The following is a 19,048-nucleotide window of genomic DNA, read 5'->3' as shown; positions in this document are numbered from 1 at the left end:
TGAGAGAGAGAGAGAGAGAGAGAAAGGTCTTCCTTTGCCATTGGTTCACCCTCCAATGGCTGCCGTGGCTGGTGCGCTGCGGCCGGCACGCTGCGGCCGGCACACCGCGCTGATCCAAAGCCAGGAGCCAGGTACTTATCCTGGTCTCCCATGGGGTGCAGGGCCCAAGTACTTGGGCCATCCTCCACTGCACTCCCTGGCCATAGCAGAGAGCTGGCCTGGAAGAGGGGCAACCGGGACAGAATCCGGTGCCCCGACCGGGACTAGAACCTGGTGTGCCGGCGCCGCAAGGCGAGGATTAGCCTAGTGAGCCGCGGCGCTGGCTCTGCATATGTTTTTTAAAGGGTTTCCATCACTTTTATTTTATTCTTAAATAGTTTATTAATTCCACTCTTCCACTGGCTCATACATTAATTAATTAATTCATTTATTCATTAGGCACTATTTCAGGGATGGCTCCTTCAGGTTAGGTCAAGCTTCACATCACAGCTATTGCTAAAAGAAATATTTGGGGGTAGGTGCTGTGGCGCAGCTGGTTAAAGCCCTGGCCTGAAGCGCCAGCATCCCATATGGCCGCCGGTTCTAGTCCCGGCTGCTCCTCTTCTGGTCCGGCTCTCTGCTGTGGCCTGGGAAGGCAGTATAGGATGGCCCAGGTCCTTGGGCCCCTGCGCCCACATGGGAGACCCAGAGGAGGCTCCTGGCTCCTGGCTTCAGATCGGCGCAGTTCCTGCAGTTGTGGCCATCTGGGGAGTGAACCAGTGGATGGAAGACCTCTCTCTCTGTCTCTACCTCTCTTTGTAACCCTATCTTCAAATAAAAAAAAGAAAAAAAAAGTATTTCGGCACAAATACCCTTTCAATTAGAGATCTTTTAGTTTTTGAAAAGCAAAATGTTGTGATAAAATACTAATTAACAATCAGCATCCTATAAATTGCTTGGTGTAAAACCACTGAAAGTGAACCTTCAAGACATAGTACTGAATAAATGAATTGATTGAACAACATCAGTGTCACTTCAACAACCAAGACTCCCTCCCGAAAGGTATTTAGGTATGAATACAATTATGCATTTAACTCAACAATGCACTAAGATAGCTAACCAGAAAACCAAAATGAAAAAGGGATATTTATGTACGAAATGCTGTGGGACAAAATAAAGAGTACAAAAGTTAGAAACACATTGGAAAAAAACAAAATGGGATTTTCTTACCCAAAGATGATTTTACAATTGACTGTATTCCTGCATAAACCAATGATCCTTTGTTGCCTGGAGATTTCTGATCCATATCTTCCATATAGTGTTTCATAAGTATTTAAATGCACAGGAAATACTAAGTGATGAAGTTTTAGAAAATATTTCAAAGCTAAACATATCTTTGATTTGGAGCCAATTCGTAATAGGTGTTAGGACAAACAGAGCACTCCTACTCGACTGTACACTTCTCTTCCTCCTACACAAACTACGAAGCAGTTATCTCAAGTTCAAGTGTTTTCGAATCATTTTACTTAGCAACTTTAGTATTATGTAACTTGTACTTGCATATAAAACATTCAGCATATTTATAAACTGACCTTTCAGCAAACTTCAGGGACATCTCTACCTGATTACCCTGACCCAGTTCAAATGCAAAGGATATAGTGCAGAGTATGCCAGAGTGACTTGAGCTGTGCATCTTCACTTCCAGCTAAAATGTGCTTCTCCACACCTGCTCTGTATCAAGTCCATACCTTGATAAAGCCCAAAGGTGCACCCGTGTTGCTATATCTTTTTCTAAAGGATTATCATTTTCTTCTGTGCATTCATACAAATGATGGCCATAAGCACACATTAAAAATGTAACTGGACTCCAGGCAAGACATATCCTTTCAAAAACACTGAAGTCACACACTGTTCTGCTGGGAGTTGCAGCTATCATTGGATTTTGACTTGTTGGATGCCATGCAAAGGAAGCAATGTAATTGTCACAAGGTTGCACGCTTCTTCCAATTATTGTGGAATAAGAGTGAGTGTATGCTGCACATCATACAATCTAATAATATTACCATCTCTTCTTCTTCTTCTTCTTCTTTTTTTTTTTTTTTTTTTTTTTTGACAGGCAGAGTTAGACAGTGGGAGAGAGACAGAGAGAAAGGACTTCCTTTTTTCCGTTGGTTCACCCCCCAAATGGCTGCTGCGGTCGGCGCTGCGCCGCCTATCCCAAGCCAGGAGCCAGGTGCTTCTCCTGGTCTCCCATGGGGTGCAGGGCCCAAGCACTTGGGCCATCCTCCACTGCACTCCCTGGCCACAGCAGAGAGCTGGCCTGGAAGAGGAGCAACCGGGACAGAATCCGGTGCCCCAACTGGGACTAGAACCCGGTGTGCCGGCGCCGCAGGCAGAGGATTAGCCTAGTGAGCCATGGCGCCGGCCACTATCTTTCTTAAAGTGGCAAGCAGACCAGTCCTAGTTGGACACCATGCTACTTCCGTTAAGGGCTTTCATTGCTCAAAGTCAAAACCGGCTTCTCAAATTTCCTAAGGTCCCATATTGCAACCTGATCTTCATAGAAGGAAGCAACACGATCGTGGAAGGATGGATCTACAGTCACCCCTTGAACCGCTTTTGTATCTACAAACATTTTTTGGCTTGTATTCCTAAGATTGCATATGGCTAGGTTACAATGCATATCAGCCAGCAGAAGTTTCTGGTCTCATGGAAGCCAACAAAGAGAGAGACAAGTGTCACTCTGTCCTCATAAAGTGGCTTTGTTACTAACAACGCTGAAAGCCTCACTTGCCCCACGGGAACTATGTCAGGCGTATATTTGCTATAGATAGCTCACATCAGCACTGTAAAGTCAGCTCTTTGTTCATCAAGACCAGCAGCAAGCCCGTGACTATCCAAAGGATTCCACGCGAGGGTATTGCGTTGTCGTGCACGCTTTGGAACAGATCCTCTCCCAATCAAATCTTTGAACTTTGAGTTATGACCTTGAGCAAGACTTGTAAGGACAACACGACCATTTGCTTGCGCAACTGCCAGGAGACACTCAGGATCATAACTGAGATACCAGGCAACGCGTTTCATGTAAGTTGTCTCTGGATTTATGGACGGTAATGCAGCCGCAGAGTCTGCCGATTCACGCAAAGATCCAGCTGTGAGTGCTGCATTCATAGTCGATTCCACATGATAAGGGCTCAGTTCTGAGTCACATAAAACAGATCTATCAACCTGGTGTGATGCCCACAAAATCGCAGGTTCGATACCGCTCCACGTTGATGGACGTGCTCACAGAGTCCAGCCAGGCCCATTTGCTGCGCACACAGAAGACACCTGCTATTGGAGACATCCTGAGCGTTTAAGGAGTGCTCACTTCCCGTCGACGCTTTCCCAGCCAAGGAAAGCCAAGCTGACTCTGCGTTCATCACCAAAACCTCCGCAACAGCACTGGCTTGACGTGGCCGCGCGCCGCTGCGGAGCCGCTTCCGGCCTGGACCCCGCCCCTCTCGCCGCGGGTGCCCGGATGAGGGCAAGATGGCGGGCGCGGCCGATGAGCTGGACGTCACCACCGCGTGTCAGGGCTGCACGCCGCCGCACCTTGGCCTCCGAATAGGAGCTCGATCCTGCATATTTCCCTGAAGCTGTCGTACTTGCCGTGCACCTGCCAACCTCCGGACTTCATGAATGTGAGTTAAGTCACTGTTGTTTTGGATTTGCTGTCACTCTTAGCTGAATGGAACCCTACCCACAGCAAGGACAGGGGCAGCCTATTCCTCAAAAAGGCATTCTTCATTGCTAGAGTGCGTGGCGTGGTTCATGTTACAGGGGAGGGCGTCTGTGATGGGGCTTTGTGAGTGATTGTGGGGCGCACAGATTAAAAAACACAGCGAGACTTTTGAGGTCAAGTTAGGAGTCTTTATTAGCCAGCTGGTGACTGCCGTCTCAGAGCAAGTCCAGAGAAGACAGCACCAATTTGCAGTGGGGTGTGTGTGTGTGTGTTAAGGACAAAACCTTTTCTTATCAGTCATAGTCTCATGGGGCTTGTGCATGCAGAAAGCAGACCTACAGAAGGAAGAAGCGGTTAGCCCACCAGCCAGTCCCTTTCTAACTTTATTTATCTTTGCAAAGTTTTTAAGCACTCAGTTGCTCCCAGTGGGGGTCGGACATGGCATCACTGACCCTGACGCCGTCTGTGTTACTTGTGGCTGCAGCCGGGAGAAGGCGGGAGGAACCATCGTCTAGTGGCCTTGGCCATTACCAAGCAAGCAGAGGTACAGAAGCCAGAAATGGGTCAGATACAGACCAACATTTATTTTTATGAAGAACAGGTCCCGCTTTTAAAACAACCAAGCAAAATAACCTATATTCTATAACCACCGGGGCGTGCTATATTTTGTAGACAATTTAAACTTTTGAGTCACCTGTCATATAATCTAGTGTGAGTGCTGAGAGCACAGGCTGGAAAGCCGACTCTGAGTCACTGCAAGCCGTGGACAAGCTCCTTAAGCTCTTTCAACTTCAGTCTCCCTCTCTGTAAAATGAGAATGATGGTGCCTGGTACCTGTTGATTCCACAGAGCTAATACCCTGAGGACCTTATAGTATGCAGATTCTGTCTCTACATCAGGGTCCTGTACAAAGACATTCCAGTTATAGCTTTTTCCCTTCTTTCTAGGAGTCAATAGCTTAATACAAACACGATTGCTGCCTCCTTGGTGTGGCTTTTAGGTTCAATTGTAGAAAGTCTGGCATTATCTTCTTAATGACAACTCATTAGATCCTGTTCATTTGGCACCTCCTAACTACTAGGCATTTTGCTAAGTGTTGGGAACCAAAAAAAAAAAAAAGTGGTCACGATGTAATTGAATCATTACAGAATTTATAGTGATTGTATTGAGAACTTTCTGTTTACAAAGCAATTTTATGACATGTATGTTCTGTAAGGATAGAACTTTTAGAGATTCAGACACTGTAATTATATTGTTCAGACTCATTTATGGAAATAAGGTAAACTGAATCCAGTTGAGCTGGGGGCATTGGATAGGAAATCCAGATGCCAGCTGCCTACTCCTCAGAGATCTGACTAAGCCTGACCTGGACTCTGAAGTTGTCAGCCTCCTGAGAGTCCAGAGACTTAGTCCCTCTTATCTAGAGTTCTCAAGTTTCTAGAACCTTCTTATTGCTTATTTCTGCCCTGCATTCTTTTTTTCCTCATGAGCTGTTTTGTATTTTGCTTTATTTTCTTCTTCTTCTTCTTCTTCTTTTTTTTTTTTTTGAGAGAGAGAGAGAGAGAGAGAAACTTCTATCTGCTGGTTCATTCCCCAAATGCCTGTAACAGCTGGTCAGGTTGAATGAGGAGCCAGGAAGTCAGTCTGAGTCTCCCATATGAGTGGCAGGAACCCAGCTATCTGCACCACCACTTGCTGCCTCCCAGAGTGTGCGTTAGCAGGAAGTTGGAGTTAGGAGTGAGAGCTGGACGTTGGTTCACATACTCTGATATGGGTCATGGGCACATGAACCACTGGGCTAAAACCTGCCTTCCCTCCTTTAGTTTCTATGCAAATTTATTCCTCTTTCCAAGTAGATTTTAAGGAATTTGAGGGTAGATACAATGACTGCTTTCTAAGATTTGCTCACAAGTCTCAGGGCAGTGCTTTTTTTTTTTTTTTTTTTTTTTTTTTTTTTTTTTTTTTTTTTTTGACAGGCAGAGTGGACAGTGAGAGAGAGAGAGAGACAGAGAGAAAGGTCTTCCTTTGCCATTGGTTCACCCTCCAATGGCTGCTGCGGCTGGCGCGCTGTGGCCGGTGCACCGCACTGATTCGATGGCAGGAGCCAGGTACTTATCCTGGTCTCCCATGGGGTGCAGGGCCCAAGCACTTGGGCCATCCTCCACTGCACTCCCTGGCCACAGCAGAGAGCTAGCCTGGAAGAGGGGCAACCGGGATAGAATCCAGCGCCCCGACCGGGACTAGAACCCGGTGTGCCGGCGCCGCAAGGCAGAGGATTAGCCTAGTGAGCCACGGCGCCAGCCCTTTTTTTTTTTTTTTAAAGATTTATTTTATTTATTTGAAAGAGAGTTGCAGAGGGAGGTAGAGACACACAGAAAGATATCCTCCATCCACTGGTTCACTCCCCAAATGGACTTAATGACTAGGGCTGGGCTAGGCTGAAGCCATGAACCAGTAGTTTCCTTCAGGTCTCCCATGTGGGCTCAGGGGTCCAAACACTTGGGCTATCCTCTGCTCCTTTCCCAGGTGCATTAGCAGGGAGCTGGATTAGAAGTGGAGCATCTGGGACTCGAACTGGTGCCCATATGGGAGGCAGGGGCTTTAACCTGCTGTGCCACAACGTCAGCCCCTGTATTATTGACTTTCATAAAAGATTTACTTAGTTATTTGAAAGGCAGAATTATGGGGGCGGGGAGAGAGAGAGAGAGAAAGAGAGAAAGAGAGAAAGAGAGAATGAATATGGGTGAATGTTCTGTCTGCTGTTTCACTCCTCAAATGACTGCAACAGCTGGGAATGGACCGGAGGAGGAGCAGCCAGGACTCACATGGGATGCCTGTTTTGCAGGTGTAGGCTCAACCCGCTGGGCTACAATGGCCACATAATGCGTTATTGTTAATGAGTTACCCCACTGTGTAATAGGAGAGGAGAATTTCTTCCTCCTAGCCAACCATAACATTGGACCCATTGGCCCCTCACTCCCCATCTCTGCTCAGCTTCTGTTAATCACTGTTCTTTTCTCAACTTCTATGAGATCAACTTTTTAAAATTCCACATATGGGTGAGCGCTTGCGTGCTTGTCTTTCTTTGCCTGAATTATTTCCTCTAGGTCCATGCAAGTTGTCACAAATGATAGGATTCCATCTTTTTTTTTGTGGCTTGATAGCATTCTGCTGTGTATCTGTACCACATTTTCTTTATCCATTTGTCTACTGATGGACACTTAGGTTGATTTGATCTCTTGACTATTGTGAGTAGTGCTGCAATAAACATAGGGGTGCAGATGTTTCTCCAGCACACCGATTGCCTTTCCTTTGGATATGTGCCCAGCAGTAACATTTCAGGACTATGCAATAGTGCTATTTTGTATTCTTAGAGAAAAATCCTTTACTGCTCCTCACAGTGACTATACTAGTTTGCATTCCCACCAACAATGTGTAGGAGTCCCCCTTTCTCCTTATCCTTGCAAGCAGTTGCTTGTTTTTTTTATTTTTTTTTCTGTTTGGTGATGACCATTCTCATGAGTGAAGTGACATTCTATTGTTTTTGATTTGCATTTCTCTGATGGTTATTGATGTCAACCATTTTTTTCCTGTATCATTGGTCATTTGTATGTCTTCCTTTGAGAATGCCTATTCAGGTCTTTCACCCATCTAGAAATTGGAGTGTTTGGCTTTTTGATATTGTGTTATTTGAGTTATGAGAAACTCTGGATATTAATCCTTTATCAGATGTCTTATTTGCAAATTTTTTCTCCCATTCTGTTCAGGCTCCAAGCCTTGACCCATTCCATTTGGGCAGCTGGGATTCTCAAAATACGTGGATTGCATCTCTGCTGTTGAGGTAGAAACCTGGGCATGGGCCACTCCAGAGTTAGTCACCCACACACAAGGCCTTGAGTTCTTTCCTCAACCCCAGGCAGGTTGGATTTCCTGTGGTACAGAACTTGCCCTGTCTTTTAAGGTCATTACTTGATTTGCTTCCTCTTTTGTTGCTTTCTCTGTTTTATTGAGCCTAATAAAATGGAGTGGTTATTTTACTATTTAATAATTTCTAAGATCAAAGGAAGTTAAGTAGTGATTTCTGCTCTTATTAATTAGTCTTTTCTTTCCCAAATTAGTTTTCCATTGATGTTCTCAACCGATAAATGTAATGTCATTTCTTTCTCTCCAAGAAGGCCATTTAAAATCCTACTGGATTGAGCTTTTGATTGATTCTTGAATTTTAAATAGAGAAGAAATGAGAATGTAAATTAGAACAGATAGGTTTAAAAAGATGTATAAGCTGCCTTTCTCCCCACTGACTCTGCTGTTTCTTAACCATACAAGCACTAAGGATGACACATTATGTACTTAAATGGATCATCTGTAGTTTGTGGTGGGGGTGTGGAGTGAAGTAGGGGAGTATGCTGGACAGGTAATGAAATAATTAAATATAATGATTTTCTAATCCTTGTGGCAGATGTTCTAATGTTGTTTTTATTTGAATAAATAGTACTTGTGGGCTTTGTGGTACAAAAAGTGGGTTAAACTGCCACTTGGTTTGCTTACATCCTATATATATAAGCCCCTCTACTTCCAATCCAGCTTCCTGGTAACACATCATGGGAGGCAACAAGTTATGGCTTAAGTGCCACCTAGAGATACAGATAGAGCTCCTGGGTCCTGGCTTAGCCTTGATTGTTGTGGGCATTTGGGGAGTGAATCAGCGGATGGACAAATTCACTCTCTTCTCCCTCTCTCTCTTTTTCTCTCTCTGTTGCTTCGCCTTTTAAATACGTGAAAAATGAACAAACATCAAAATAATATTTTATTCTCGTATTTTTTTTCTTTTTAACAGGCTTGTTTTTGTGTGTGTTTTCTGTGTTTCTACCGCTCTGAAACCAGATCTCAGTGGAGTGCCATCTAAGTAAGTGTCAGCCTTTTGATGGGGAACAATCCCGGGCAGCAATTTCAGTGCTAGTGGGAACCATGGGACGGTGGGAGCCATCACAGTGAACAATTTGAGCAGTTCGGTTCCCAGGTAGCACTGTGGATGGTGCATGCTGGGCACATGCATAAAGGAGGAGCCAAAGTGGTCTCTCTGGCTTGAGATGAAGGATGCTTTGCTTTGCTGTCCACAAACCAGGCTGGGGGCAGGTCTGTCTACCAGAGGAAAGGCGGTGTGCATTGTTTTTTAACTCTGCCTGCCAATTAGAATTTCAAAGACCTGGGTCAGGGTGGAGAAGTGGATGCCCTGGAAGTCACATGAAAGTCTTCTGGGGTTGTTTGGGTTTAGGTGCTTCTGTACTTAAAATAGCACTTGAAAAATGAGAGCATTGAGTGAGATCAACATGCAAATATTTGCAGGAAAACAGCAACAGACATATATCTCAAGGACTTGAAAGAATGTTTGGCTGGTGTTATCCTCCCACAAGCTAAAGGCTGGGAGCCAAGCTGGGCAGAACCTCCCAGTCTGAGAGACCACCTCCTCTCAGCAAATGCTCATAGCAACACGTACGTCCCAACTCTTGGTTTTCTCTTTGATTTTTTTTCACTGCAGTTTTGACTAATGACAAACATATTGGTGCTTGGTGCTGTGTGATGTAGTGTTTTTCTGCTCTTTTTGAAGAGTGAAGCTTGAACCAAGGCAATAAACAAAATCTCATTAGTCCTTTTGAAGTGCTTGCCCCCCCCCCTTTTTTTAAAGATTTATTTATTTATTTGAAAGTCAGTGTTACACAGAGAGAGGAGAGGGAGAGAGAGAGAAAGAGAGAGAGACAGAGAACAAGAGAGAGAGAGAGATCTTCCATCTGCTGGTTTACTCCCCAACCGGCCACAATGGCTGGAGCTGTGCCTATCTGAAGCTAGGAGCTAGGAGCTTCCTCCAGGTCATCCCATGCAGGTGCAGGGACCCAAGGACTTGGGCCATCTTCTACTGCTTTCCCAGGCTGTAGCAGAGAGCTGGATCAGAAGTGGAGCAGCTGGGACTCGAACCTGTGCCCATATGGGATGCCAGCACTGAAGGCGGTGGCTTTACCCGCTACACCACAGGGCTGGCCCCACCTTCCCCTTTTCTTGGCAAGCCTCGCCCTCCGTTTTTCTCATGCTATGGGGTTATCTTCTGATGTGAAAGTTTCCTTTTGCATGACTTATCTGCAAAAGTGATAGAGAACTCCCATCCACTGGTTCACTCCCCAGATGCCTGCACTAGCTGAGGTAGGGCTGGGCTGGGGTTAACGGTGGAAGCTGCGGACTCAATCTCGGTCTCCCACATGGGTGACAGGGATCCAGCTACTTGAGCCATCACTGCTGCCTCTGAGAATCACTGGCAGGAAACTGATCAGGAGCCAGAGCTGGGTATCCAACCCAGGTATTTTGATACGGGATGTGGGCTTCTTAAAGGCTAGGCTTTGTTTTTTAAATGTACAGACTGTATTTATAAATTAACTAACTATCGAAAACAACAACCCTGCTTTGTCTTAAAAGTGTCATGTGTGACTTAAAAAAATCAAACCCTCCATCCCTTTTGTCCTTTTGTCTCCTCGTTGCCACCACTCTCCAGAGCTGTTCAGTCTGCAGAAGCCCGTATGGCACGTGTTTCTCCATGGGACCATGCTGTGCAGGTATTGATAGCCTGTTTTTATCACACAAGACTGTGGGTACATCTTTCCACGGCACTGCCTGTGAATCTGCCACCTGTTCCTCCTGCTTTAAAAATATATTTTTATCTTTAATTGGCATAGAGTAACTGTGCATACTTATTGGGTACAGTGTGGAATTCAATGCATGAGTACAATGTGTAAGGATCAGTTCTGAGTAACTGGCATATCTACCATCTCAGACATGGATCATTTGTTTGTCTTGGGAACATTCAGAATCCCCTCTGCTGGCTATTTTGACACATGCAACTAATTGTGGCCACCCACAGCTATCCTACTGTGCCACAGAACACTGGAAAGTTTTCCTCCTGTCCACCTGCACCCTGTACCTGTTGACCATCCTCCCTCCACCCCCCATTCCCAGGCTCGGGTGACCACTATTCTGCTCTACTTCTTTGAGCCCCGTTTTCTCTTGAGGCTGCCTAATACTCTGGTTTTTTGAATACACCAGGGTGTAACCAGGGTGACTGACAGATATGCTAGCCTCCCAGGAATACCATAATAAAACACTACAGGCTGAGTGGGTTTAAACAGATGACATTTTCTCACCCATCTGGGATTGAGACCCGTGATCCAGGTGTTAGCAGATTTGGTTTCTGGTGAGGGCCCTCATCCTGGCTTGGAGACGGCCGTCTTTTTGCTGGGTCCTCAGTGCTGCATGTAGAGAGTTCTCTGGGGTCTGCTTATAAGAGCACCAGCATGCATGTATGGGACTAAGGGCCTGCCCTTTGTCATCAAGTTGTCAAGGAACTGATGGGACCAGTGCGGTGGCACAGTGGGTTGAAGCCCCAGCCTGCAGCACCAGCATGCCATATGGGTGCTGATTCGAGTCCTGGCTGCTCCACTTCTGACCCAGCTCTCTGCTATGGCCTAGCAAAAGCAGCAGAAGATGGCGCAAGTGCTTGGGCCCCTGCCACCCTCATAGGAGACCTGGATGAAGCTCCAGGCCACAGATTTCAGCTTACCCCATCAGGAGTGAATCAGCAGATGGAAGATCTCTCTCTGTCTCTCCCTCTCCCTCTCTCTCTGTAACTCTGGCTTTCAAATAAATAAATTCTAAAAGAAATCTGATTATATGTCACAGGTCTTAAAGAAAAAGAGATTATCCTATGAATCAGTGGTCCTCAACAGGAAGCAATATTCTTCAAAGCTCTGGGAACTTTTAAAATGAGTATGAGAGTTGGAAAGGTCATAATTCCTGTAATTGTTAGGGGTATTTAAAAATTATGTTGTTTTATTTTTGATTAACATGTGATACTTGTATACATTTATGGGGTATAGTACACTATTTCAACCCATAGACACAACATAAACCAATCAAACCAGACAACTACTTTTTTCTGTTTCCTTATCTTTTGTGCTTGGAGCCTACCAGCTCCTGTATTCCAGCTCTATTTTTAAAAGCTCTATTATTTATTTGAATGTCAGAGTTATACACAGAGAGAAGGAGAGGCAGAGAGAGAGGTCTTCCATCTGCTGGTTCACTCCCCAGCTGGCTGCAATGTCTGGACCTGTGCCAATCTAAAGCCAGAAGCCAGGAGCTTCTTCTGGGTCTCCCATGCAGGTGCAGGGGCCCAAGGACTTGTACCATCTCCTGCTGCTTTCTCAGGCCATAGCAGAGAGATGGATCGGAAGTGGAGCAGCTGGGACTTGAACTGGTGCCTATATGGGATGCTGGCACTGCAGGCTACACCACAGTGCTGGCCCCTGTCTTTCAGTTCTTGTTAGCAGACACTTCAGGTCCATTTGCTTGGGGTGTCACCAAATAATCAGCTTCAAAGTGGGAACTGCTCAAAGGAAAGCTTTATTTATTAGCGACAAGCAAAGGAGACAGTGGGAAGGTACTATTTCCTAAAGAAGCTGCCTCTTCTTGAGAGCTTGTTTGGAGGTTCTAGCAGGGGAGCGCAACTGCTCAGATGCCCTTGACAGAGACCCGTCCTCCTCTAGAGGGGAAGCTTGTCCTCTTCAGCTGGGCACGCAGCTGTGGGAGGGACGCACATGGAGCGGGGAGTGGGGAAGAGGACGCCCGCCTAGCCAGCTGGATCAGCCAAATCAGCCCTGGCGATCAGTGGGGTGACAGAGGTCGCAGCCAGATCGCCCGCACATCTGAGAAACTGCCTCTTCTATATTCAGGGCTAGGGAAGCATACAGGTTACAGAACAGGGGGTCTGGGAGGGCCCTTTCTTCTCAAGCAGTGCGCATCTTCATACACTGTGGTTTCCAAGACCTCACTCAGGCTATTCTCTCGTGGTCTGGCAAAGTGAAATTTCCTGGATCACTCTGGCAAACAGACTCTGCCCCAGACTCCATTCAGAATTCAGATTCTCTGCTGTGTGCCTGTCTCTTGCCCAACACTCTTGGTTATTTTCAACAAATCAAGTAATTTTTATTTATTCTAAAGGCAGAAAGGCAGAGACAGAGATCTCCATCTACTGGATAACTTCCCTAAATGCTCACAGCAGCCAGGGTTGGGCCAGGCCGAGGCCAGGAGCCAGGAACTCTATGTGGATCTCCCATGCTGGTGGCAAAGATGCAAGTCCTTAAGTCATCGTCTGTTGCCTTGAAGGGTGCATATTAGCAGGAAGATGCTGTCAGGAGTGGGACTGAGATTCCAGTCCAGGCACTCCGACATGGGTTGCTGGTGTCTTAACTGCATCTTAACCACTTGATTAAGTGACTTTGTCCATTTCTTCCTTCCTTCCTTCCTTCCTTCCTTCCTTCCTTCCTTCCTTCCTTCCTTCCTCCTTCCTTTCTTTCTTTCTTTTCTTTCTTTCTTTCTTTCTTTCTTTCTTTCTTTCTTTCTTTCTTTCTTTCTTTCTTTCTTTCTTTCTTTCTTTCTTTCTTTCTCTTTCTTTCTTAGAGAAATTTGGTCATTGATTAAGCTTTTTACTTTCTTTTTTTTAAAAGGTTTATTTATTTATTGAAAGTCAGAGTTACACAGAAAGAGGAGAGGCTGAGAGAGAGAGAGAGAGAGAGAGAGAGAAAGAGAGAAAAACAGGTCCTCCATCCGATGGTTCATTCCCCAGATGGCTGCAATGGCTGGAGCTGCGCCGATCCAAAGCCAGGAGCCAGGAGCTTCCTCCAGGTCTCCCACGTGGGTGCAGGGGCCCAAAAACTTGGGCCATCTTCTGCTTTCCCAGGCCACAGCAGAAAGCTGGATTGGAAATGGAACAGCCGGGTCTTGAACCAGTGCCCATATGGGATGCCAGTACTTAAGGCCAGGGCGTTAACCCACTGCGCCTCAGCACCGGCCCCATTTTGCCCATTTCTTAACTGAATTGTTCATTTCTTGCTGTTGTTGAGTTTTTGAGTTCTTCATATATTCTCAGTGTTAATAATTTGTCAGATACGTAGTTTGCAAATATTTTCTCCAGTTCTCTTGGTTGTCTCTTTGCTCTGTTGATTGTTTCTTTTGCTGTGCAGAAGCTTCTTAGTTTGATTGAATCCCATTTGTCTGTGCTTTTGTTACCTGGGCTTTTGGGGTCTTATCTAAAAAATTGTAGCCTATGTTAATGTCTTGATGAGTTTCCCCTATGTTTTCTTCTAGTAGTTTCATAGTTTCAGATCTTAGCTCTTTCATCCACTTTGAGTTGATTTTTGTATAGGGCGAGAGGTGAGGAGTGAGGTGTCAAGTTTCAGTCTTCTGCATATGAATGTCCGGTTTTCCCAGCACCCTTTATTGAAGAGACTGACTTTTCCCTTATTGAGAATGCTGTTTCATTTTTGATTGAGTAATAACTCCTTCTTTCTTTGCATTTATTCCTCTTGAAAGCCATTTCTGACCCTTTTTGCTCTGAGAGTTAGTGGCTCTTTCTTTGTGCTCCCATAGCACTAGAGCACATCTGGTCATCACTGGGAATGCTCACAAGCATTGTACATCCTCGTCTCTGGGAGCACGTTGAGATCAAAGCTCACTGTTCTTCCTCACTCTTCAGGACTTCAAATGCATTGCTTTGGCCAAGCAAATTGGAGCAGAATTGACCCTGTGTTACTTCCGGGTGGAAGAGGCAGTTACAATTTGCCATTTCTCTTTGTTTCTGCTGTGGCAAGCAGATGCAAGCCAGGTGGTAGCTGGTCTGCGGCCCCTCATCCAGGAGTGAGTGAAGTTCTCTGCTGATCCACTTTCCATAGTTTTCCTCATCTGTGGCTTCTGTTTCTGTGACCTGTGGTCGACCGGGGTCTGAAAATGCTACATTGAAGCTTCCCAACTGGCACTGTTCTCAGGAGTATGAGGAAATCTCAGCTGTCCTGCTACATCCCACCTGGGATCTGGATAATCCTTCCTTCAGTGTATCCAGGCTGTATACGCTACACGCCTGTGAGTCATGGTAGCCAGCTGGGCTATCAGGTTGACTGTCAGGGCTTTGAATCGCTTGTGTTCAGGTAATTCCTGTTTTACTTCATAATGGTCAGAGAGTCCAAGAGGACTGATACAAAGGAGGCATCAGGGCATACAGCATGGAGAACAGATGAACCCTGGTACTGTGTGGCAGTGCTGCAGGGCTTATAGGATGAAATAACAGCAATGCAGGGCTCAGCATTGTCTGTGGTTTTGGGATTCCATTGGGCATCTTGGAATGTACCCCTCATGGAAAAGGCAGGGGATGCTATTGAACACCATGAACAAGACATGAGCTGTGTGGTGATTCGGTTGCTTGTCACTGCAGCACACCATGCTCATCCTGACTGATGCACTTCTGTCATTGTTGGTTTGCCCAGACTGTATCACTGCACTAGACAATGCGCTTCTATATTTAGGGATTATAATCAGCCCTCTGTATGTTCAGCTTCAACCAACTGTGCATAGAAATATTCAGGAAATAACGGCAGGTGTCCTGAACACATATAGATCTTTTTACTTGTCATTGCTCCTTAAACAACAGAACCTAACAACTATTTACATAGCATTTACATTGTGTTTGATATTATGAGTCATCTGGAGATGATGTAAAGTGTATGGGGGGGGGATGGGTTAGAAGCAAACACCATGCTGTTTTGTACAAGAGACTTGAGCATCCATGGTTTTCTTTCTTTCTTTCTTTTTTTTTTTTGACAGGCAGAGTTGGACAGTGAGAGAGACAGAGAGAAAGGTCTTCCTTTTTCCATTGGTTCACCCCCTAAATGGCCACCACAGCTGGCACACTGCAGCCAGAAGCCAGGGAGCATCCCTGGTTTTCAGTATCCACAGGAGGCTCTGGATTCAATCCCCTGTATTGCAATGACTCCTGTTTTTGGTTCCTGTGTTGCCAAACTGCATATGACAAACTGGATAAGTTTCCTATCATTGTGTAACAAATTAGCCTAGGACTTAGTGGTTTAGAACAGCAATGCACGTTTGTCATTCTCATAGTTTTAGTGGGTGATGAATTTGGGAGCACTTTGTCTGGGTCATCCTGGCTCAGGGTTGCTCAGGGGGCTGCCGTGGTCGGATGGCTTGATGGGACCTAGAGGATCCACAGCCAAGGTCACTGGGCACTTGGCTGGCAAGTGCCCAGAGGTGAGGGCTCTTCCCCAAAGGGGATCGCCACAGGCTGCTTGAGTGTCCCCCCAACATGGAGGCCAACTGCCCCCACCTCTCAGCAGGTGGCCCAAGAGAGATGAAGGCAGACGAGGCGATGTCTTCAGTGACTCAGCCTTGGGAGCCCCCCACAGCTACTGGGGCCACTCTGTTAGAGTGACTTGCTGAGTCTTGGGCACACCAGAGAGAAGGACAATGAGAATCTACCCCTGTAAGGGAGGAGGGTGCTTTCAAACCACCCCTCAGGAATGTAGTGCGGCTTCAGTAAGTAATTCCCGAAGGAACAAAAGGCTGGTTATGTTCAGTTCGATGGGAAGTTCATCTGGTGGTTTCTTTTTAAAAAAATAATTTGAAATTTTCACTGATCTGAAAGGGAGAGAGAGAGAGAGAGAGAGAGAGAGAGAGAGAGAGAGAGAATGCTCCCATCCATTGATTCACTCCCCAACTGGCTGCAATGGCTGGGGCTGAGCCAGGGTTGAAGCAAAGAGCGGGGAACTCATTCCAGGTCTCCCGTGTGGATGGCAGGAACCCAATGACTTGAGCCATCACTGCTGCCTCCCAAGGTCTGCATTAGCAGGAAGCTGGAGTCAGGAGCTGGAGGTGGTTTTGAACCTAGCACTGTGCTGCAGAATGTGAGATCTTAACCAGCATCTTAACCATCAGAGCAAATGCCTATCCCTGGTTTTATTTTTCATTTCAGTGAGTACAAGTTCTTTCTCCTTTCAGCTAGCCTTTATTTCAAACTCCAGGTCGTGCTGTCTTCTGCTCAGGTGTGCTCTAATCATATATCACCAGCACCACAAATTTTAAGCTCCAAGGCATGTGTGCCTTGGAGCTTAAAATAGGAAAGCGCAGTCTCTCCAACCTTGTCAATTAGACCAAAAAAAATCATCATCAGAAATAGAATGTAATTTGCAGTTCCGTCCTTTCCACAGGTTGACACCGTCATCTTCCCCTTGTTAGCAGAGGATTTTCTCCCAGACTGGCAGTGACATTTGGGAGTCTGTCATCATTGCCGCTTGTTACTGAAGGACTCGTGTGCTTGTGCTTGGCTTTTTGGTCAAACCCTGGGTGCTCTCCTTAGTAAGACCCCATACGCCTGGGTCACTTCCTGGCCAGTGAGCCTGTCCACTGCGTTGTTTCAGCACAGCCTTGGAGCGAAAAATAGTGCTTTCTGAGCTGCCCGAACATGCAGGTTTGTTAGAGCTGGGTGGCTTCAGACAGGCTCACATCTTCCATTGCAGACTAGCAGGCACCGCTGCTCGGCGGGCAGGGAGAAGGAGCCTTCCCATTGCTGGGCTCTCTCAGCCACTGCCTCCCGCTGGGGGAACACTGACCTACCCCGGCTCCAGCCCTCTTGGTTTGTAGTCGTTCCTTGCAGCTTGTCTGAGAAAATGGGCTTGCATGGGGCTCTGGGGCTGTGCACCAGGGGAGGTGCAGATAGCTGCACTGGAGAAGCGAGGGTGATACCCAGAGCCACATCCTGGCCTTTCTGTACCTACACACCCTGCAGGAAGCTTGCAGGAAGGGATCATGGACTCTTCAAAGGCAGCCCCCCCACCCCCACCCCGCCGGCAAGCTCAGCTCCTGGGAGCACAGTCACAGCCTGCTCTGCATCAGACATTTCTCTCGCTCACTGTTCTGCTTCTACTTACGCTAGCAGTGAAGGATGGCCCAAGTGCTTGGGCCCGTGCACTCATGTGGGAGGCCTGGATGAACCTCCTGCTTCCTGGCTTTGGCTTGGCCCAGCTGTGGCTGTTGCAGTCATCTGCGGGTGAACCAGTGGAAGGACTCTCTGTCTCTGTCTCTGTCTCTTTCTCTCTGGGATTCTGCCTTTCAAATAAATAAATAAATCTTTGTTTTTTTAAAAAAATGAGATTTGGAGGAAAATTACAGAGCAGCATCCTCACTGGGGCAGTGCTCTGGGAACTGGTGGGGGCCTCACAATGACTGGGGCTCTCTGCTGTGTAGTGGGTGGAGGCCAGGAGTGTGAGATGCTTGACAAGGTGTGGGACAGTGGGGACGAACTGCTCTACTTCCAAATTGTAATGCTTTAAAAATATGTATTTATTCATTCATTCATCTGAAGAGCACACACACACACACACACACACACACACAGAAACAGAGATTCACCACCCACTGATTTATTCCCCAAATACCTGCAACAGCTAGGACTGGGCCAGACCAAACTCAGGAGCTGAGAACTCCATCCAGGTCCAGTGGCAGAGACACTAGTCCATGAGCCCTCACCTGCTGCCTCCCTGGGTGTGCGTCAGCTGGAAGTGGAGCCACAACTCTCACCCAGGCACTCTGCAATGAGATGTGGGCATCCCAAGTGGGGTCTCCAAGTGGGGTCTCCATGGCTGTGCCTAACACTCGCCCCCAAATTCTGATTCTTAAATATATTGCCAGGTAAGCAGATGGGAGACAAATCTGTGTAATTATCTAGACGCAGACTCCTTTTAAAATAATACAATTTGAGTATATGCTGAAATCTCCAATCATGCAAGTACCAAGAGTTTAGCATTTTCAAAAATTTCCTGACTCCTGAATCCACCCACATGTGGCTTCTCAACACCACACACCCCCTCAGGCTGCTCTTTCAGCACTGATAGGCGGCTCTCTGCCTCTGTGGGTTCTTCATCCGTGGATCTAACCGACCACAGATGGACCACATTCAGGAAAATAATTGCATCCATACTGAACACGTGTAGATTTTTTCTTGTCATTATTGCCTAAATGATACAGTGTAACAACTGTTTACTAAGCATTTACATTACATTAGGTATCTAGCGGTAATCTGTAGATGATTTAAAGTCTGCAGGAGAATGTGCACAGTTAAATGCAAATGTTGAAGGATTTTGTAAAAGGGACTTGAGCACTGCAGGTTGGTTCTGGGACCCATCCCTGCAGATACTGTATTGTGACTGTGCATTAGGTACAAGCATGCAACTGTACCATTACATCTTTCAGCATTGCCATGGTCTCATATTTACATATTTAAATATATATTATTTTATTTTCCATTCCTGTCCTTTTATTTATTCTATAGATAAGTAGAGTGTCACGTGAATAGTTAAAATGTACATCTATATGTAGATATTGTCTGGAAGTTTCATCTTAGCATGATCAAAAGCTCAGGGTTTCATCAGGAAAGTCAAGAGTCATCAGGACCTATATGAGGAT

At 46.2% G+C, this 19,048-nt stretch overlaps 1 long non-coding RNA gene and 1 pseudogene across 1 annotated transcript in view; one reads left to right on the top strand and one right to left on the bottom strand.

The window, feature by feature from the left end:
- Positions 1–914: 914 nt before the first annotated feature.
- LOC138843931 (GATOR2 complex protein MIOS-like) lies at positions 915–4,211 on the bottom strand (annotated as a pseudogene).
- A 1,541-nt stretch (positions 4,212–5,752) lies between these two features.
- Positions 5,753–19,048, top strand: part of LOC127492318 (uncharacterized) — a 34,982-nt gene continuing 21,686 nt past the window's right edge. The window contains exons 1-3 of the long non-coding RNA XR_011379477.1: positions 5,753–8,609; positions 9,050–9,196; positions 10,245–10,305. This is a non-coding gene — a long non-coding RNA (uncharacterized lncRNA). The remainder of the gene's footprint in view (positions 8,610–9,049; positions 9,197–10,244; positions 10,306–19,048) is intronic.

Source organism: Oryctolagus cuniculus, chromosome 10 (genome assembly GCF_964237555.1).
Source record: "Oryctolagus cuniculus chromosome 10, mOryCun1.1, whole genome shotgun sequence".
NCBI classification, from domain to species: Eukaryota; Metazoa; Chordata; class Mammalia; order Lagomorpha; family Leporidae; genus Oryctolagus; species Oryctolagus cuniculus.
The sequence above is the reverse complement of the archived record's forward strand: the minus strand, read 5'-3'. Positions and strand labels throughout refer to the sequence as shown.